At 42.7% G+C, this 21,023-nt stretch overlaps 1 long non-coding RNA gene and 5 other non-coding genes across 8 annotated transcripts; all 6 read left to right on the top strand.

The window, feature by feature from the left end:
- The first annotated feature begins 1,594 nt into the window (after window positions 1–1,594).
- Window positions 1,595–20,542, top strand: LOC143173487 (uncharacterized). Of its 3 annotated transcripts, none has more exons than XR_012997561.1 (11): window positions 1,595–1,887; window positions 1,968–2,074; window positions 3,850–3,902; window positions 4,022–4,122; window positions 6,500–6,606; window positions 7,705–9,637; window positions 10,171–10,223; window positions 10,343–10,443; window positions 12,822–12,928; window positions 14,048–14,244; window positions 20,219–20,542. It is a non-coding gene; the product is annotated as an uncharacterized LOC143173487 (long non-coding RNA). The 3 variants fall into 3 exon arrangements; XR_012997559.1 differs by having other exon boundaries at window positions 1,596–1,887; window positions 14,025–14,244; XR_012997560.1 differs by lacking the exon at window positions 20,219–20,542 and adding an exon at window positions 16,595–20,212 and having other exon boundaries at window positions 1,596–1,887; window positions 14,025–14,244.
- On the top strand, window positions 2,527–2,611 carry LOC143173501 (small nucleolar RNA SNORD45). The gene has a single exon (XR_012997575.1). It is a non-coding gene; the product is annotated as a small nucleolar RNA SNORD45 (small nucleolar RNA).
- LOC143173493 (small nucleolar RNA SNORD45) lies at window positions 6,769–6,851 on the top strand. The gene has a single exon (XR_012997567.1). It is a non-coding gene; the product is annotated as a small nucleolar RNA SNORD45 (small nucleolar RNA).
- Window positions 8,848–8,932, top strand: LOC143173500 (small nucleolar RNA SNORD45). The gene has a single exon (XR_012997574.1). It is a non-coding gene; the product is annotated as a small nucleolar RNA SNORD45 (small nucleolar RNA).
- LOC143173492 (small nucleolar RNA SNORD45) lies at window positions 13,091–13,173 on the top strand. The gene has a single exon (XR_012997566.1). It is a non-coding gene; the product is annotated as a small nucleolar RNA SNORD45 (small nucleolar RNA).
- On the top strand, window positions 15,168–15,252 carry LOC143173499 (small nucleolar RNA SNORD45). Its single transcript, XR_012997573.1, has one exon. It is a non-coding gene; the product is annotated as a small nucleolar RNA SNORD45 (small nucleolar RNA).
- Window positions 20,543–21,023: the final 481 nt, after the last annotated feature.

Genomic DNA, 21,023 nt, shown 5'->3' with positions numbered 1-21,023 from the left:
AACATCATGTTTATTTCAAATCCAGTATATTTAAACCCATTATTCCTTTCCATCAGTATATATACTTAACTACATTTGCAGCAGGAACAGCTGAGAAGGAGGAATTTTTGTGAGATTTTTTTTTTTTTTTACCTTGGATAGGCCCTTCTTTCAGCGCTGGCAGAATGCACTTTCCCCAGACTTCTTGGGGAAATTGCTCCACACTGGTGAGGCCACACCTGGAGTGCTGTGTCCAGTGCTGGGATCCCCATGTCCAAGGCATGGACGTACTGGAGAGAGTCCAGGGATGGGCCATGACGATGACAAAGGGTCTGGAGCATGAGGATGAGAGAGCTGGGACTGTTTAGCCTGTTGAAGGCTCAGAGGGATCTTATCAATGCGCACAAACACCTCATGGGATGGAAGCGGAGGGAGCCAGGCTCTCCTCAGTAGTGCCCACCGACAGGGCAAGAGGCAATGGGCACAAATTAAAGCACATGAAATCCCACCTGAGCACAAGAAACACACTTTTTTTTACTGTGAGGGTGGGTCAAATGCTGGTACAGGTTGCCCAGATAGGTTGTGGAGTCTCCATCCTTGGAGACAGTCAAAATCCCACTGGACATGGTCCTGGGACACTGGCTTTGGGTGGTCCTGCTTGAGCAGGGGTGGGTGAACTATATGATCTCCAGAGGCCCCTTCCCACCTGAACCCTCCTGTGAATTCATTTGCAGCTGCTCACCGAAATGGCCTGGCTTCCCTACAGTCCCTGTCACCCACCCTCTGAATGTAGTGCTGGATGGTGCAAATCCTGTCACCAGGTACGAGGTTTGCATTGCTTAACGAAGTGCTTAATAGCTGTAAACAGCCATCTTATTTACCTGTGGGGAAGATCAATACTGTGACCTGCTGGACAAGTATTTGCTGTATTTAAAAAAAACACCCAACACCCCTCCCCCATCAAAACACCCAACGCCCCCTCATAACGCCCCAAAACCTCCCCCAGACACCCCCCCCAAAAAAATACCCATCCACCCCGAAAAAACAAACCCAAAAACCAGACCTTATTTTCAATTGCTCTGTGCCAGCTAGCATTATACGTATTTTTTCATTTATAGTCTCAAAATGGTGTTCCCGTCTGGTACGGATCACGTCTGGCAGAGTCCAACGTTGGTAATTATCAGCGCAATCGGAATAACCGGTTTTAATTAGGAAGGAAAGGGGTTTATTTCTGAAGGGAAGCGCACTTGCCCGCAGCTGCTCTAGGGCTGAGCTCTAGGACCGGCTTCTCCGCAGGGCCGCGACGGCCAGTGTGGCGACCCGGCTTCCGGGCGGGGTCCTTCCCTGCCGCAGGGCGTCCCGCCTGACCGATGGGTCCCTCCCGGGCGCGGCGCCGCCTCCGGCCGCCAGCGCGGGTCAGGCGAACGGCGCGGGCAGCTATAGCGGGGTCCTGCCGGGAGCTACCTCTTGCCCCGCCCCGCGGCTGAACGCTCTTTCCGGCGCGGGCGGCGGAGGAGGTGGGTGCTGCGCACCGCGCGGCGGGGAAAGGGCCCGGCCCGGCCCGGCCCGGCCCGGCCGGCCGGCTGGCTGGCCGGCCTCCGCAGCCCTGGGGCGGCGCGGGGGTTTCGGCCCCGGTCGCTCCACATCCAGCGGTGCGTTGGGACTCGTCAGTGCGGCTGAGCACGGCCGGGCCGGGCTGGGGAGGCCGGACCCCTCGGCGGGGTCTCGGCCTCTGACTGGTCCGGGTGGTCAGCGGCGAGCTGGTGGTTCGCCTCAGCCTCGGCGGGAGGTTTTCTTCGAGGCCTTTCCCCGGGGAGGTTTCGTCAGGCCGAGAAGCGAGGCGGAAAATCTGCCCCGTGGTCAGGGTGGATGGAGAAGGGTCTGTGTCCAGACGGGCACTTACTGCTGGTGAGTTGCCCGAATTGTCCTGGGCACGGAAAACCCCTGAGCTGACACCACAGCTGACGTTTTGTTGGTGCTTTTTAAAGGTGACGCCGTAACAGGACGCAGTGAGAAAACCTGATGGCCGAGCATGTTACTTTTGGAGAAACACGTGGCCTATATAGCTTTGTATGGGACAAGGAAAGGCAACTATGTAAGTATTGGCCTATTTCAGTGCCGCTGTGCTTTTATTAAGAGTAACAACCCTCACTCCCTTGTTGAGAGTTAGGGGTTATTTTTTTTTCTGAGAATTATACCGGTCTGTTCAGCAGTTATTTATTTGGTGTGTACTTTTCCCCTGAGAAAATGGACTTGGTCTCAGCCTTATTTGTTCACCGTAGCTATCTCCATTGTAGATTAAATGTCTCGCCATCTCTCCTGTCTTTCATTTTCCTTCTCATGCCAACCGTGGTGATAAAACAGTACCAAAAAGGCTCCAATGCTTCCAACCAGTGGCTTGATTGCTTGTGTCATGTGTCTCTAGTCCCATCTCAAGGGAGAAGTTTATCAATGGTGTTACAAATAAATAAGGTAGTGTCCTGTTTTAGGAAGAAAGTGTGTTGCATTTTAAACCCTTGGGTAGGACAGAAGGAGGTTGCCTTCTTGGGTCAGTGATGAGTGTTGGCATGTATTATCTGATCTAAAGTTGATGCCTATCACCACTTTAGCTCTAGAATTACTCTGAGACCCAGGAAGCTCCAGTTCCTTTTGGCTGCAACCGTGGAGCTTTTCCAAACTGTGGAATCAAATTCCTGTCACAAATTCTAACCCAGTGTAAGGAGAAGGGGGCACAGTTTGAGTTTTCTTCCATTTACGTGAGAGAGAGTTATAGTTCTTGGGTTGATACTGGCTGTTACTAGGAGATGCTTTCACGTTAACTGAACGCAGCTCTGGATACCCAAAGCTGAACAGTGTTAGCAAATGCCGATGTAGAGATCTGGTGGCAAACTTAACCTGCCTGTCTCAAGGAGCATGCATGTTCTTGATTCACAAACGCTGTTTAGTCCCACCTGCGCATCCAGAATGCTTGAAGGGTCAGGTCACATCTTCCTTTGATTGCAATGAGCAGTCAGGTGTTCAGATTTGCTTTTTAGGGAGCATGCTATGGTTATATCTTTTCTCTTGGGGTTTGTTATATTATTTCTAAAATGCAATAAAAGCTCAACTGAAGGAATGTGATATCCAATGTAGCAGAGAAGAGTGTGTGTTTTCTTTCTTTCAGTTTGTGAATTTTTTAAGAAGAAAAGACTTACATCAGTTTGACCCCCAAATTACATTGTTTTAAAACTTGTGGCCAGGTTCAACTTCAGATGTTGACTTGGGGTATTAATTGCTCAATGTTTGTGTTGGGAGAGGTCTGTTGGTGTGGACATGCCCAGCAGTCATTCATCTGCAGGTGTGGCTTGTTTTGGTTTAGCTTCTGGGTGTCAGTCTGCAAAAGAAAATTTGTAACTCTAGTCAGTCTTGCTCTAAAACCAAGAATAGTTTCTACTTCTGCCCAGGTAGCTGAGAGAGCCAGGAACATTTCAGGCAGGCCAAGAGTTGTGCCCCGGTATTTCTGAGAGTCCGCAGCTCTGTAGTTATCCAGTAGGGCACTACAGATAAAGTTTAAGCTGACGTAGCTCTTTGCAAGTTACACTATTTGAGTTTATTTGGATATATACACCAGCTGAAAAGGAGTTGTTTTCTTTTATGTGCAGTAAACAGATCACTGGAGTTGTAATGTGCACTTGTCAATTACTGAGGAAATTATCAGTGGGATGGAAAAGGAAGCAGTACAGGGGCACTTTTTAGTTAGGTTATTTTCTGTTCAATGTAAAACCTGGGTTTTTAGCATTTTGTTCCATATTTTCAATGGTGATTTGAATTTGTTTTTGTTGTTTAAAAAAAAATACTATTTATTTCATCCCCTACCCCCCTACATTCTAGGAGAAACAGCTACAAGGTTCTCCCTCAGCGCTGCAGCAATCTTGGCACTTCTGGTAAGGCCTATATCATCGCTTGTACAAGTACAGATTCTTCTCATTAGCACTACTGAAGCTTCTGCAGTAGTGAGCTTGGTTAGGATATACAGTGCATTAGTTGCTATTCTGCCTTGCAGGGAAAACTGGAAGCTCTTGATGTGGGGAAAGCAATAGGATTTGTTTTTTTTCCTGTATGAGCTCAGATGGAGGATTTGGTTCTGAATCACATGCAGGACGGGTGAGTTTTTCTTTATGTGGAGATATTTTAAATTAGCCAGCATCACATACTGCCTATAAAAGTTTCTTTCTGACACCTGTGTCACCTGACACTACCTGCTGCTATGGGGACAGCCGGGCTCTTGATGTTAAGGCTCCTTGGTAGAATGAGAACTGGCCACAGGGTTGTAGTTATACTTAGAGCTTTATTATTCTAGAAAGACTTCAGGAATCAGGGTGGCTTACTGCTACACGGAATTTTCTAGCAACGAGCATAGCTTTCCTATTAACCTAAATTTTCAGTTCCTTAGACTTTTCAGTCACCTAGACCCTCTGCAGATCTGACCAAATGCTTAATAATTAGTGCATGATACAATAATAATAATCTAGACTGACTTTCAAAAGTCCACACATGCCTTGCTCAGTCTTCCTTGGAGGAAGAACAGCGGAGGCGGTGTCACTGTGCTTTAGCTGATGGTGAGGGTGTTCCCCCTTACCACTCCATCATGGTGCAGGCGTTCCCGGTATCACACCAGGGTGTACTGGTCACAAATCCATCGGTGATGCCCAGTGATGTACCTTCCTTGTTTGCCAAATGCCTGTCCCTTAGTTAAAGTAAACAAATAGGCAGGCAGTTCTGAAAGCCAGGTAGAGACTTGGGAGGTTATAATTTGGGGGGGGGGGGGGGGGGGGCAGGGAACAAAACCCAACCCAAACAGGTATTAAGTAATCCAAATTAGGCAGCCTTCCTTCTTCCCACCCTAGAAAAGTCTGGAAAGTCCCTGTTATTTGGGAAGCTGGCAAACCACTTCTCTGTTAGAGGCGAAGAGGAGGCACTGCTGGACTTAAAGCACTTCCCTGTCTCTAGAATTTTTCTGCTTGCTTTTCAAAAGTCATGACATAGCCAATCAGATGGCCAATTTTCATGCCAAAGAAGGCCTTCCCCTTCTTAGCAAGTCAATTTAAAAGTATATGTCTGTACCTTGGTTTTCCTTCCAGATAGCCTATTTATAGCTACCCATCTAATTTTCATTACTAGAGGCGTACTTGATCTTGTGTCCCTTTTTGAAGTTTGTACGCCCCTGTCTTACAGGTTAGTAGTGAAATTGGTTATCCCTCTGGCTATAGATCCATCTTGGTACTTCATGAGAAGTTGGTCAGAGTAGGTGGAGTCCTTTGTGTTAAACTGACAACAGGTGAGTAGTGGGGGAGTCATGGCAGTGTATGCTCAGCTTGCATGCTCAGGCTTGTACTTGATGTTACATTGATAGATTTGCTATTTAGCTCCAGTAATAGGGTTTTGGAGAGGTCTGGTAACAAAAACCAGCTGAGAAGTTCAGCAGGAGACTGAAAGGTAGAGATTAATTTGAGAAAATAGAATGAGACTTTTCTGTTATCACAAGTACAAAATAGTAGACTAGCAGTGTAGTAAGATAAGTGAATATTACAAATCTATTATGTGACTAAAATGACCATTTTGGGAGTAGTATTGATGTAATTCTCCTGTTGTATCTTCATATGATTGATGAATGAGCGAGTTACGTTATTTCATTGTAACTTGTCCTCACAACAGCCAAAAAAACTGCTGTCGTTTGGCTGCTTATGATGGAGAATTCTGTTGTGTGAAATGAGTATTTGTGTCTAATTACAGACTTTACTTTTTAGTGGCCTTTGTACCCTTTTGGCTGAAAAGGGTACCTAAGCACAGCAGTTGTAGATCACAAGTCATTGTATGTAGGTAGTGCGATGTAATCCTTCAAAATTAATTTGATCTGAGATCATGAAATAAAAATTAAGTAATTATTGAATGTATTGCACATCCTCTCGTTGATAAAAATAAAAAAAATATTGCAGAATTCCATACGTGGGGTTGGACTAGATGATCTCAAGAAGTCCCTTCCAACCTAAATGATTCTGTGAGTCTGTTCAATTATGAAAATCAGGGAACAACTTGTAGGACTGTGTTTCAGCTTGCAAATACAGTAGGAACTTTCTTCAAACAGTGGTGTCAGAATAGATAGCATAAGGGTTTTGAGAGAATTTGAAGTGGTTATTAATGAAGGCATTGGAGCGTCATGCCGCGGGGCAGGGTAGGAGGCAGTGCCTGGCAGGACCCTGCTGTAGTGGCCCTGGGTGGCTGCCTGCCCCTGGGGAGGCGTCGGGGTCTGCGTTGGGCCCCCTCAGCGGGGTCTGGGTCTTCTGCTGGTCAGGGTGGCCAGTGGTGGTTCACCTCAGCCTTGTCGAGAGGTTTTGTCAGGCCGGGAAGCAAGTCATGGTGGATGGAGAAAGGTCTGTGTCCAAACGGGCACTTACTGCTGGTGAGTTGCTCAAATTACCCTCAGCCATGGAAAACCCCTGAGCTGACACCACAGCTGACGTTTTGTTGGTGCTTTTTAAAGGTGACACCGTAACAGGACGCAGTGAGAGAACCTGATGGCCGAGCATGTTACTTTTGGAGAAACACGTGGCCTATATAGCTTTGTATGGGACAAGGAAAGGCAACTATGTAAGTATTGGCCTATTTCAGTGCTGCTGTGCTTTTATTAAGAGTAACAACCCTCACTCCCTTGATGAGAGTTAGGGGTTGGGTGCGTGCTCCCCAGCTGCTCCTCTCTTGCCCTGCTGTCCCCCGTGAGGTACAAAGGGGGCTGCTTTGTTAGTTCCCCTGGGTCTGTGATGGGTGTTGGCATGTATTATCTGAGCGTAAATCTGAAGATGATCAGTTTTGCTCTAGAATTACTCTGAGACCTGGGAAGCGATCTTCTTGTTGCTCCTTTATCTGCAGGGAGATTGTAGCTGTATTTCCACGTGGCTCCCTTGATAGGACGCTGTACTGAATCTGGCCACAGCACTGCTGCTTGCTTGCTCGGCTTGATAAATGCTGCAGCTAGCATTGGTTTTATAGGTGTGGGTTACCAGACGTAGCCCACAACAACTGGATTCTGGTTCCAGGAGGTGGGAAACGTCAATAACCGCTTGTGTCTGGAGGGGGAAAAAAAAGTTGCATTATTTTTAGTGTCCCCAAAAGAACTGGAGGCACTATTGCTCATGATTGTTGTTGCTGTGCTGAAAACATGTGGGTTAAAGCACTGCATCAAGAAAATGATGTTTACGGGTAGTGTAGGTAAACAATGGGGGGGGGGGGGGGGGGAGAGAGAGAGAGATGCATATGAGAATTCCCTTTGTAGTGCCGCTTCAGATTGTGGCAGCTTTGGCACATGACAGTAAGTTTCATGAAAATGTTAGTCTTGTTATTTTTGAGACTCGGGGTGGTGATGTGCGTGTTAGTTTGGATGCCAAGATAATATCTGATGATCTGAAGTGAATCGGTGCCTTACTGCTTGCACGTGTTTAACTTGACATTGAGCTTGATACCTCTGTGCTAGAAAGTAGAGGGGAGGAAAGAAATGTAGTAGTGTAGGGATATACGTGTGCGTGTGCCATATGTATGCACAGACACACATAAAGCACGTAATATGCAAGAGTGGTTAGTATGTCCCAAGTTGTTAATGGGATAGAAAACATTTGATGTGCTGCAAACTTTGTAAATGTTAACTAAGGCATTTTCATTGCTCTATTTCGATGCTGTGCTTACCTGATTCAGAACTAAAATAATGCCCTGCTTAGGGGCGCAGTCTGTCGGAGTATTTGAGGATGAGCAGTGTTTCCTGGGGGCGGACAGCGATGGATCTCATGGGATGGCTGCACTGAATGAAGACGGATGAAATTCTGGCATTCATCTAATCATGTCAGTACAGATGTGGTGCAGTAAGGGCCAGCACAGGTCACAATTCTTGTCTGCTGTCAATCCTCAGCATGTCCAGGTAAATGTAACAGGGTAATTGTAGAAACAACTACTTGCAATTAATGATCTTGATGATTGGAGACTTAGGAACCAGGTGCTGTTTGATACCAATGGCAAAAAATATTTCAGTACATTATTAAGAAATAATCTAACGAGCAAAACTTAAGGTTTCATCTCCAAAAAAAAGTATATATTCATATTTGGGAACACTGTGCTTTTAATGTTCCTTTACTGGTGATTTTGTCTGCATTCTTCATGAATTTTGTAGCAGTCTCTGCTACAGGTCTTAGTGGAATCTTGTAGATAATTACTTTTGGATTTTATGAATTCTTCTTGGTGTACATTAGGTGAAAGACGTGTATGGCCAGAGGAAGAGTAAAGGTTTGGATTTTATAGGTGTTTATATGCACAGAAATATGACTATTGTAATATATAATTAAATAATTATGTAATGTCTATATAAAATATATATGCAGTACATACACTTGTGCAGTGTGTTTCCACTTTAGTACTATACAAAAGAAGTGTTGTGGTAGTCAGTTCTTCTGTTGTGTTCCTCAAATCTTTTTTCCTGTATAACTTTAAAATTATACCAGTCTGTTCAGCAGTTATTTATTTGGTGTGTACTTTTCCCCTGAGAAAATGGACTTGGTCTCAGCCTTATTTGTTCACCGTAGCTATCTCCATTGTAGATTAAATGTCTCGCCATCTCTCCTGTCTTTCATTTTCCTTCTCATGCCAACCGTGGTGATAAAACAGTACCAAAAAGGCTCCAATGCTTCCAACCAGTGGCTTGATTGCTTGTGTCATGTGTCTCTAGTCCCATCTCAAGGGAGAAGTTTATCAATGGTGTTACAAATAAATAAGGTAGTGTCCTGTTTTAGGAAGAAAGTGTGTTGCATTTTAAACCCTTGGGTAGGACAGAAGGAGGTTGCCTTCTTGGGTCAGTGATGAGTGTTGGCATGTATTATCTGATCTAAAGTTGATGCCTATCACCACTTTAGCTCTAGAATTACTCTGAGACCCAGGAAGCTCCAGTTCCTTTTGGCTGCAACCGTGGAGCTTTTCCAAACTGTGGAATCAAATTCCTGTCACAAATTCTAACCCAGTGTAAGGAGAAGGGGGCACAGTTTGAGTTTTCTTCCATTTACGTGAGAGAGAGTTATAGTTCTTGGGTTGATACTGGCTGTTACTAGGAGATGCTTTCACGTTAACTGAACGCAGCTCTGGATACCCAAAGCTGAACAGTGTTAGCAAATGCCGATGTAGAGATCTGGTGGCAAACTTAACCTGCCTGTCTCAAGGAGCATGCATGTTCTTGATTCACAAACGCTGTTTAGTCCCACCTGCGCATCCAGAATGCTTGAAGGGTCAGGTCACATCTTCCTTTGATTGCAATGAGCAGTCAGGTGTTCAGATTTGCTTTTTAGGGAGCATGCTATGGTTATATCTTTTCTCTTGGGGTTTGTTATATTATTTCTGAAATGCAATAAAAGCTCAACTGAAGGAATGTGATATCCAATGTAGCAGAGAAGAGTGTGTGTTTTCTTTCTTTCAGTTTGTGAATTTTTTAAGAAGAAAAGACTTACATCAGTTTGACCCCCAAATTACATTGTTTTAAAACTTGTGGCCAGGTTCAACTTCAGATGTTGACTTGGGGTATTAATTGCTCAATGTTTGTGTTGGGAGAGGTCTGTTGGTGTGGACATGCCCAGCAGTCATTCATCTGCAGGTGTGGCTTGTTTTGGTTTAGCTTCTGGGTGTCAGTCTGCAAAAGAAAATTTGTAACTCTAGTCAGTCTTGCTCTAAAACCAAGAATAGTTTCTACTTCTGCCCAGGTAGCTGAGAGAGCCAGGAACATTTCAGGCAGGCCAAGAGTTGTGCCCCGGTATTTCTGAGAGTCCGCAGCTCTGTAGTTATCCAGTAGGGCACTACAGATAAAGTTTAAGCTGACGTAGCTCTTTGCAAGTTACACTATTTGAGTTTATTTGGATATATACACCAGCTGAAAAGGAGTTGTTTTCTTTTATGTGCAGTAAACAGATCACTGGAGTTGTAATGTGCACTTGTCAATTACTGAGGAAATTATCAGTGGGATGGAAAAGGAAGCAGTACAGGGGCACTTTTTAGTTAGGTTATTTTCTGTTCAATGTAAAACCTGGGTTTTTAGCATTTTGTTCCATATTTTCAATGGTGATTTGAATTTGTTTTTGTTGTTTAAAAAAAAATACTATTTATTTCATCCCCTACCCCCCTACATTCTAGGAGAAACAGCTACAAGGTTCTCCCTCAGCGCTGCAGCAATCTTGGCACTTCTGGTAAGGCCTATATCATCGCTTGTACAAGTACAGATTCTTCTCATTAGCACTACTGAAGCTTCTGCAGTAGTGAGCTTGGTTAGGATATACAGTGCATTAGTTGCTATTCTGCCTTGCAGGGAAAACTGGAAGCTCTTGATGTGGGGAAAGCAATAGGATTTGTTTTTTTTCCTGTATGAGCTCAGATGGAGGATTTGGTTCTGAATCACATGCAGGACGGGTGAGTTTTTCTTTATGTGGAGATATTTTAAATTAGCCAGCATCACATACTGCCTATAAAAGTTTCTTTCTGACACCTGTGTCACCTGACACTACCTGCTGCTATGGGGACAGCCGGGCTCTTGATGTTAAGGCTCCTTGGTAGAATGAGAACTGGCCACAGGGTTGTAGTTATACTTAGAGCTTTATTATTCTAGAAAGACTTCAGGAATCAGGGTGGCTTACTGCTACACGGAATTTTCTAGCAACGAGCATAGCTTTCCTATTAACCTAAATTTTCAGTTCCTTAGACTTTTCAGTCACCTAGACCCTCTGCAGATCTGACCAAATGCTTAATAATTAGTGCATGATACAATAATAATAATCTAGACTGACTTTCAAAAGTCCACACATGCCTTGCTCAGTCTTCCTTGGAGGAAGAACAGCGGAGGCGGTGTCACTGTGCTTTAGCTGATGGTGAGGGTGTTCCCCCTTACCACTCCATCATGGTGCAGGCGTTCCCGGTATCACACCAGGGTGTACTGGTCACAAATCCATCGGTGATGCCCAGTGATGTACCTTCCTTGTTTGCCAAATGCCTGTCCCTTAGTTAAAGTAAACAAATAGGCAGGCAGTTCTGAAAGCCAGGTAGAGACTTGGGAGGTTATAATTTGGGGGGGGGGGGGGGGGGGGCAGGGAACAAAACCCAACCCAAACAGGTATTAAGTAATCCAAATTAGGCAGCCTTCCTTCTTCCCACCCTAGAAAAGTCTGGAAAGTCCCTGTTATTTGGGAAGCTGGCAAACCACTTCTCTGTTAGAGGCGAAGAGGAGGCACTGCTGGACTTAAAGCACTTCCCTGTCTCTAGAATTTTTCTGCTTGCTTTTCAAAAGTCATGACATAGCCAATCAGATGGCCAATTTTCATGCCAAAGAAGGCCTTCCCCTTCTTAGCAAGTCAATTTAAAAGTATACGTCTGTACCTTGGTTTTCCTTCCAGATAGCCTATTTATAGCTACCCATCTAATTTTCATTACTAGAGGCGTACTTGATCTTGTGTCCCTTTTTGAAGTTTGTACGCCCCTGTCTTACAGGTTAGTAGTGAAATTGGTTATCCCTCTGGCTATAGATCCATCTTGGTACTTCATGAGAAGTTGGTCAGAGTAGGTGGAGTCCTTTGTGTTAAACTGACAACAGGTGAGTAGTGGGGGAGTCATGGCAGTGTATGCTCAGCTTGCATGCTCAGGCTTGTACTTGATGTTACATTGATAGATTTGCTATTTAGCTCCAGTAATAGGGTTTTGGAGAGGTCTGGTAACAAAAACCAGCTGAGAAGTTCAGCAGGAGACTGAAAGGTAGAGATTAATTTGAGAAAATAGAATGAGACTTTTCTGTTATCACAAGTACAAAATAGTAGACTAGCAGTGTAGTAAGATAAGTGAATATTACAAATCTATTATGTGACTAAAATGACCATTTTGGGAGTAGTATTGATGTAATTCTCCTGTTGTATCTTCATATGATTGATGAATGAGCGAGTTACGTTATTTCATTGTAACTTGTCCTCACAACAGCCAAAAAAACTGCTGTCGTTTGGCTGCTTATGATGGAGAATTCTGTTGTGTGAAATGAGTATTTGTGTCTAATTACAGACTTTACTTTTTAGTGGCCTTTGTACCCTTTTGGCTGAAAAGGGTACCTAAGCACAGCAGTTGTAGATCACAAGTCATTGTATGTAGGTAGTGCGATGTAATCCTTCAAAATTAATTTGATCTGAGATCATGAAATAAAAATTAAGTAATTATTGAATGTATTACACATCCTCTCGTTGATAAAAATAAAAAAAAATATTGCAGAATTCCATACGTGGGGTTGGACTAGATGATCTCAAGAAGTCCCTTCCAACCTAAATGATTCTGTGAGTCTGTTCAATTATGAAAATCAGGGAACAACTTGTAGGACTGTGTTTCAGCTTGCAAATACAGTAGGAACTTTCTTCAAACAGTGGTGTCAGAATAGATAGCATAAGGGTTTTGAGAGAATTTGAAGTGGTTATTAATGAAGGCATTGGAGCGTCATGCCGCGGGGCAGGGTAGGAGGCAGTGCCTGGCAGGACCCTGCTGTAGTGGCCCTGGGTGGCTGCCTGCCCCTGGGGAGGCGTCGGGGTCTGCGTCGGGCCCCCTCAGCGGGGTCTGGGTCTTCTGCTGGTCAGGGTGGCCAGTGGTGGTTCACCTCAGCCTTGTCGAGAGGTTTTGTCAGGCCGGGAAGCAAGTCATGGTGGATGGAGAAAGGTCTGTGTCCAAACGGGCACTTACTGCTGGTGAGTTGCTCAAATTACCCTCAGCCATGGAAAACCCCTGAGCTGACACCACAGCTGACGTTTTGTTGGTGCTTTTTAAAGGTGACACCGTAACAGGACGCAGTGAGAGAACCTGATGGCCGAGCATGTTACTTTTGGAGAAACACGTGGCCTATATAGCTTTGTATGGGACAAGGAAAGGCAACTATGTAAGTATTGGCCTATTTCAGTGCTGCTGTGCTTTTATTAAGAGTAACAACCCTCACTCCCTTGATGAGAGTTAGGGGTTGGGTGCGTGCTCCCCAGCTGCTCCTCTCTTGCCCTGCTGTCCCCCGTGAGGTACAAAGGGGGCTGCTTTGTTAGTTCCCCTGGGTCTGTGATGGGTGTTGGCATGTATTATCTGAGCGTAAATCTGAAGATGATCAGTTTTGCTCTAGAATTACTCTGAGACCTGGGAAGCGATCTTCTTGTTGCTCCTTTATCTGCAGGGAGATTGTAGCTGTATTTCCACGTGGCTCCCTTGATAGGACGCTGTACTGAATCTGGCCACAGCACTGCTGCTTGCTTGCTCGGCTTGATAAATGCTGCAGCTAGCATTGGTTTTATAGGTGTGGGTTACCAGACGTAGCCCACAACAACTGGATTCTGGTTCCAGGAGGTGGGAAACGTCAATAACCGCTTGTGTCTGGAGGGGGAAAAAAAAGTTGCATTATTTTTAGTGTCCCCAAAAGAACTGGAGGCACTATTGCTCATGATTGTTGTTGCTGTGCTGAAAACATGTGGGTTAAAGCACTGCATCAAGAAAATGATGTTTACGGGTAGTGTAGGTAAACAATAGGGGGGGGGGGGGGGGGAGAGAGAGAGATGCATATGAGAATTCCCTTTGTAGTGCCGCTTCAGATTGTGGCAGCTTTGGCACATGACAGTAAGTTTCATGAAAATGTTAGTCTTGTTATTTTTGAGACTCGGGGTGGTGATGTGCGTGTTAGTTTGGATGCCAAGATAATATCTGATGATCTGAAGTGAATCGGTGCCTTACTGCTTGCACGTGTTTAACTTGACATTGAGCTTGATACCTCTGTGCTAGAAAGTAGAGGGGAGGAAAGAAATGTAGTAGTGTAGGGATATACGTGTGCGTGTGCCATATGTATGCACAGACACACATAAAGCACGTAATATGCAAGAGTGGTTAGTATGTCCCAAGTTGTTAATGGGATAGAAAACATTTGATGTGCTGCAAACTTTGTAAATGTTAACTAAGGCATTTTCATTGCTCTATTTCGATGCTGTGCTTACCTGATTCAGAACTAAAATAATGCCCTGCTTAGGGGCGCAGTCTGTCGGAGTATTTGAGGATGAGCAGTGTTTCCTGGGGGCGGACAGCGATGGATCTCATGGGATGGCTGCACTGAATGAAGACGGATGAAATTCTGGCATTCATCTAATCATGTCAGTACAGATGTGGTGCAGTAAGGGCCAGCACAGGTCACAATTCTTGTCTGCTGTCAATCCTCAGCATGTCCAGGTAAATGTAACAGGGTAATTGTAGAAACAACTACTTGCAATTAATGATCTTGATGATTGGAGACTTAGGAACCAGGTGCTGTTTGATACCAATGGCAAAAAATATTTCAGTACATTATTAAGAAATAATCTAACGAGCAAAACTTAAGGTTTCATCTCCAAAAAAAAGTATATATTCATATTTGGGAACACTGTGCTTTTAATGTTCCTTTACTGGTGATTTTGTCTGCATTCTTCATGAATTTTGTAGCAGTCTCTGCTACAGGTCTTAGTGGAATCTTGTAGATAATTACTTTTGGATTTTATGAATTCTTCTTGGTGTACATTAGGTGAAAGACGTGTATGGCCAGAGGAAGAGTAAAGGTTTGGATTTTATAGGTGTTTATATGCACAGAAATATGACTATTGTAATATATAATTAAATAATTATGTAATGTCTATATAAAATATATATGCAGTACATACACTTGTGCAGTGTGTTTCCACTTTAGTACTATACAAAAGAAGTGTTGTGGTAGTCAGTTCTTCTGTTGTGTTCCTCAAATCTTTTTTCCTGTATAACTTTAAAATTATACCAGTCTGTTCAGCAGTTATTTATTTGGTGTGTACTTTTCCCCTGAGAAAATGGACTTGGTCTCAGCCTTATTTGTTCACCGTAGCTATCTCCATTGTAGATTAAATGTCTCGCCATCTCTCCTGTCTTTCATTTTCCTTCTCATGCCAACCGTGGTGATAAAACAGTACCAAAAAGGCTCCAATGCTTCCAACCAGTGGCTTGATTGCTTGTGTCATGTGTCTCTAGTCCCATCTCAAGGGAGAAGTTTATCAATGGTGTTACAAATAAATAAGGTAGTGTCCTGTTTTAGGAAGAAAGTGTGTTGCATTTTAAACCCTTGGGTAGGACAGAAGGAGGTTGCCTTCTTGGGTCAGTGATGAGTGTTGGCATGTATTATCTGATCTAAAGTTGATGCCTATCACCACTTTAGCTCTAGAATTACTCTGAGACCCAGGAAGCTCCAGTTCCTTTTGGCTGCAACCGTGGAGCTTTTCCAAACTGTGGAATCAAATTCCTGTCACAAATTCTAACCCAGTGTAAGGAGAAGGGGGCACAGTTTGAGTTTTCTTCCATTTACGTGAGAGAGAGTTATAGTTCTTGGGTTGATACTGGCTGTTACTAGGAGATGCTTTCACGTTAACTGAACGCAGCTCTGGATACCCAAAGCTGAACAGTGTTAGCAAATGCCGATGTAGAGATCTGGTGGCAAACTTAACCTGCCTGTCTCAAGGAGCATGCATGTTCTTGATTCACAAACGCTGTTTAGTCCCACCTGCGCATCCAGAATGCTTGAAGGGTCAGGTCACATCTTCCTTTGATTGCAATGAGCAGTCAGGTGTTCAGATTTGCTTTTTAAGGAGAAAAAGCAATGATGAGATATTTTGTTGGGGTTGTACATTCCTCTTTGTGTTTGCATTTAGTATTTCCTGGAAGGTTAGATTTGTTATGCATATTCACATACTCTTTAAAATGCTGTAAATGGCAGCTACTTTGCACAGCAGTTAAAATCTTGTGGGACTATTACATGTACCTTGCCATGTTCTTGGATAAGTATATCCCTATTGGTGTGTGTCCTTTTGTTTCTGTTGGTTGTTTGGGTTTTTTTCTTGGGGGGGAGGGGGGTGTTCTTATCAGGGGAAGATGATTATGAGTAGGCTTCAGTTGATACTGTGGTTTCCTGCAATTTGTACTTTCCTAGTGACTGCCTTGAAATGTGGCCTGAAACACTGCAAACATTTCCCAGGGAAAATAGAGGCATTTGTCAATGCCTATGTATTACCTGACACATTGTAAATAAGCCTGGTGGTAGATGTATGTGGGATTGCCAGGAACATTAATGATCAGGGTTAATCTGTCCATTTGGTCTGTAGCTTGCCCTCCGTAAGCCTTAGGGTAAGAGAATATACAGGGTCAAACCACAGGCTGGATGCAGAATCGTCCTAAAGGCTGTATCCAGCCTGCAGAAGGCAGTTTGAGTACTCTGTGGGCTTTGTTTAAAGAAGACAGTAGTGCTCTGCCTGATCTTCTAGGGTCTTTTTCCAAACTTTGTACTAGTGTAATAGTTAAACATTACCATTCTGTAATTACCTTGTGTAACTGGAACTTTTATACAAAAGCAACATTAATGGAAAAGTAAAACTCATTTGAAACTAAAAGGTGAGATGCGTGCTTATTTTACATCATGCGTGCAGGACTGGATTCCTGCTTTGAAACCTTCCTGCATTTACTCTGCTAAACTATACTTAGTTTTTCAATACAAGCTTATTTCTGTAATTTTGGATCTGTTGTGTCACAGGATTACTGGCTATAACAGACCAGTTGCGTCAAATGTTGACTTTCTGGGTTGGTGGCTTTGTGAAGATCAAGTACCTTCTGGAGGACTCAACAGGTGACCAGAGAAGGCATTAGATGGTTGCTTTTGTTCAGAGCTCACTAGAGATTATTTTTTCCAAATTTGAAGAATCTGTGGAAAATGTCAAGACTCTTATGAAATGCTTTGTAAACTAGCTTTTGCTTTGATTCTTCATTTTGTCACTAATGCTTGTCACCCAGTCTTTAGCTACTCTTTGTTTGAGGCCTCACTTTAGGAAGGTATTTGTACTGAAGTATGTCTTGCTGACCACTTGAACCAGTAGCCTGTTAAATCAGAGCCTGAATATTTTTGTCTATGGGAATTAGCTCTTTAGGATTCGTATAAAAATTACTGTTTTACTGGATGTTAATCCCAGGTATAAGTGTTTCATGTCACAGTAGGAAATTGTGTAACCTGGAATAAACTCCTCTGACAAATGGATAATCAATCAACAGATTCTTTTTTTCCCCAAAAAAAATTGAAAAATTACTTATGAAAAAGGTGCTGTGGATTTTTAGCCTCTCACATAGAAGGTGAAGGCTGTTTCAAAATTACATTCTTGCATTTTTGTTTCTTGAAGAGGGAAGAGGTCCTCTAAAAAGACTGCATCCACAAACTTTCTTTTCTTTTACCACGAAGAAATTCTTTGTGTTGTTTCTCTTGCAACAGTATTACAGTAGCACAGCTAGCAGTTTGCAGGATCACCAATATGATTTACAAGGTCATGTTTAAACCAAAATCAGATAATGTTCTGCTTCTCTGTTTGCCAGTTACCTGATGTATATTACTCATGGTAGGTGCTAGCATCTCTGGAGGTGATTGGCAGGTTACATTGGATTGACAGAGAGAAACTGTGCTGCTGTATTGTGGCTTGATGGGGAGACTGGAGGATTTGCTGACAGACCAGGAGACATAGTAAATAAGTAAATAAAACCTTAACTAAAAGTTTCCTTAATGGAAATCTTCAGCTGAAAAAGTGTTTTTTCCCATCTGAGTGTAACTTGTGACCCAGATTTAAGTGTTTTGCAGAGCTGCAGTTTAATTAGAGGGAAAGAATAGGGTAGAGTTGCTTTAGAAGGCTTACTTGGGGAGCTTGTAATATTTTACATTGCACTTGCACTGCGACATCCCACACTGTAGTCAGTTGCTGTTCCTTACATAATTCTGGTTCCTGAAACACATACCATGCAAATTGTTTCTCATGAGACCACTTAGAAGATTTCTGTAAAAATACTATTTTTAAAAAAAGCAACAATTTGTAAGCTTCTAGATACCACTGTGGGTTAATTACTCTTCAACTCTTGGTGCTTTTGCCTGATCTAAATGAGTTAGAAATTACTATCAAGAATCTCTACACCCCAATGTCTGTTCTGTGCCAGCCAGCCCACCCACTGAATAAATCCTCACATTTGCCTAGATGAAGGAGGAAGATGATTTTGAGGTAACATTACAAGGCTGGGGGCATGGATTTTCCCTGTGGTTGAGAGCATGTTACGGTTTATTTAGCTGGTCTATTCTAATTTCAAATGGGAATAATTGAGATTGTCCAAATAAAGAAGCAAATTAAGATCATGTCATTCAAGGGCACTGGTCAGATAAAATTAAAAGTGTTACGAGACCTCAGTGCAACTCCTATAGAACACTTGGCTGCTGATTTGTCAAAGGTCAGGGGGAAATTGTAGCTATTTTATTACATCTGTCTGTGTCTTTTCCTTTCTCCACAAATGTGTTAACTGATGTAGCTTTCTGTTTCTTTGTAAGCTGATAAATTCTTTGTACTGGTGGGGTAGGGGATGTCTTTATTCTGCTCTGTTACTTGGAAAGTGTTTTGGGGGTGTTAAAATGGACAGTTTTTTTAATTTCTAAGGAGCTCACAGGAAGACCTTTTTCTCTTCAGAATGCCCCAAGAAAAGCTTAACATTTAAAGTCCTAATGCTTTTCTGGTCTTGGGATTAAACTTGAGCTATTTCTGTCTTGCTAGAAGACCAAGTTTGCAGAGTTCTATACCTAATGCAGGCACCTTTGGTGGTTTTTGCGTGTTATATTAGCAGTCATTTCGTATTATTTTTACCTATCATATCTATTGTGGAAGTGGGCACAGCTGTGGAAGCATTGGTGCTTACAGGTCTTTGCTTTATTCCTGCAGAAACTCATTCCTAACAGATCCTGTTAGGTTTTTTTAAATTAGTTTGACTGTAGTCTTTTGATTTGACACTGTGACTGTATTTCAGGTTTTGAACCACTTGACTATAAAGATTTCTCTGTCTTTTTCTTAAGTTATCAAGAACTAGTTGCTTGGAACCTAATATTGTAGTTGTTCTTATTAGCAGGTTTTTCCTTTCGTATTTGCTTTTAAAGAAGAATTGCAGAAAGGAGCAGAGGATGACATGGCAATAGATACATCTTCCAGGCATTCAGGCTTCCCTGAAAATACATACTGTTCATCAAGAGGCTGAGTCTGCAGCGAGTAACTGCATTTGCACACTTGCCAGTGGGGAACATTCCCCTTTCTGGGCATGCCCATTTATAGAAGGAAAGTTTGTCTTGTTGTTCCTAAAGTGTACTGGTTTTTCAATTATTATTTTGTTATTTACTTAACTTATTTTACCCCTCCTCTAATGGCCACGTATTGGTTCTGAGAAGGAGCAAGTAAACATATACATCTGTGTTCTTTGACCATACCTGTAATGTGTTTGCCAAACCACTGAGGAGCAGGATTTGGTACCCTAGTGTAGTTTTATCCTTCTAGGCTGTCTGTGATCGACAGTTGGGGCTCCTATGTGTGGTTATAACATGATAATTCCCCTCAGTTTGCTGCAATATACAACCTTTGTGATAAGATCCAGAAGTTCTACTTATACAAACATGATGTACCCTGCACCAGACCCCGTGGGTAATTTTGGATAGGATTTTGTAGAATGACTGACTCCACTGACAGGATGCTTATGTCGTGAGACCTTAAATAGCTTCTTGCAGTTGTGTGATGATAGGTGCTTCTGGGGAAAGTTCATGCAGTGAAGGAATACTTGGATACCAAATAACTGTTGCTGCCTCTTTGGGTTTTTTTCTTGTATTTTTTTCCTTTCAGTTTTATAGCACAGTAGGTTGCTGCTCCCCTCTTAAGATTTTACAGCAAAGCTCTGTATTCAGAGACTGTTAAAGAGCATTATACTGTTGCTGAAGAGCAAATGGGGAATTTATGGAACAGGCACATGGAGGTGATTAAATTTACCTTTTCAGTCTGTTATGTTTGCTTCTGCTGTCTGATGCCATTACATGTTATTGGGGACACATGAGTGCTTCCTGCTGAATGCAGAGTTGAAAATTGTCTTAGCAGCAAATGATCTACAAGCATCTTTGAGTAAATCATAGTGCTGTAAATGCATGCCAAGGAAATTGCTCTGATATGTGTTGACGGGCAAGACAAATCAAAGCTTATTCAGTTGCAGCATCATCTTCAGCCATGGAGGTTTGCAGTTCTCTTGCTAACAAACAAAAGCTTCATCCCATACAAATGAAAGCTGGATGGCTTTTGGAGATGAACACAAACTTTCTTTCTTCTCCCAGGTAGTTCCATTTCACACATTATTTGGAATTGCTGGACTGTCTTTATTAGGAGAAGAACAAATGAAGGCTGTCAATCCTGTCTTTTGTTATGCCAGAAGATGTCCTTCAAGAATAAATGTACAGCCTGACCTGTCTCATAGAGAGAAAAGGTTGATATGCTGGGTTGTTTTGGTTTTACTGCTAGAAAGTCATCTCTGAAACCATTAGCATATTCTTCTTTGAAATGTGTTTACATTACTATAGTAAAGCAGTAGCTTTACCATGGGCTTTGTCACCTTGTAAATTGTATAGAATTGTATAGAATAAATTGTTCTAATAATCTGAGTGTAACATGCTCTTTGGTTGTATGTAAGAGGTGTAGAAACCTTTCTAATCTGTATCTAAATGAATGGGTCTTTAGATTTTTTTCTGAATATTCAAGTCAAATCTTAGACAAGATTTCACTGATATTTTGAATAAAGCATACCTTGGGTCTGTATATATCATGAAACTTGCTACCATTAAGCACTCTGGAGAAAGTCTCTACAGGATGGTGACTTGTTACCGTGTTGATCCTATATGAAATCCTGCTGTCATAGCTTTTAAGACAAAGCTAATTATATGTAATAGTGTTGGCAATTAAGAATAAAACTAGCTGTGGAAAACACTTGTTTTCTGAAGGATGAAGTCCTCTCTGTCTTCACAGAAGCCCTAAAATTGCCTCTTACTTTGCATCTCACATGCCTTGGTTGAGACTGGGTGGTATTCCAGTTCAAATATACACTAAATGATAATTGCAAAGGGGAAGAAGTCTTTAATAATCTCT

This window comes from Aptenodytes patagonicus, unplaced genomic scaffold (assembly GCF_965638725.1).
Source record: "Aptenodytes patagonicus unplaced genomic scaffold, bAptPat1.pri.cur scaffold_88, whole genome shotgun sequence".
NCBI lineage: Eukaryota > Metazoa > Chordata > Aves > Sphenisciformes > Spheniscidae > Aptenodytes > Aptenodytes patagonicus.
This window is presented reverse-complemented; position numbering and strand designations above follow the sequence as displayed.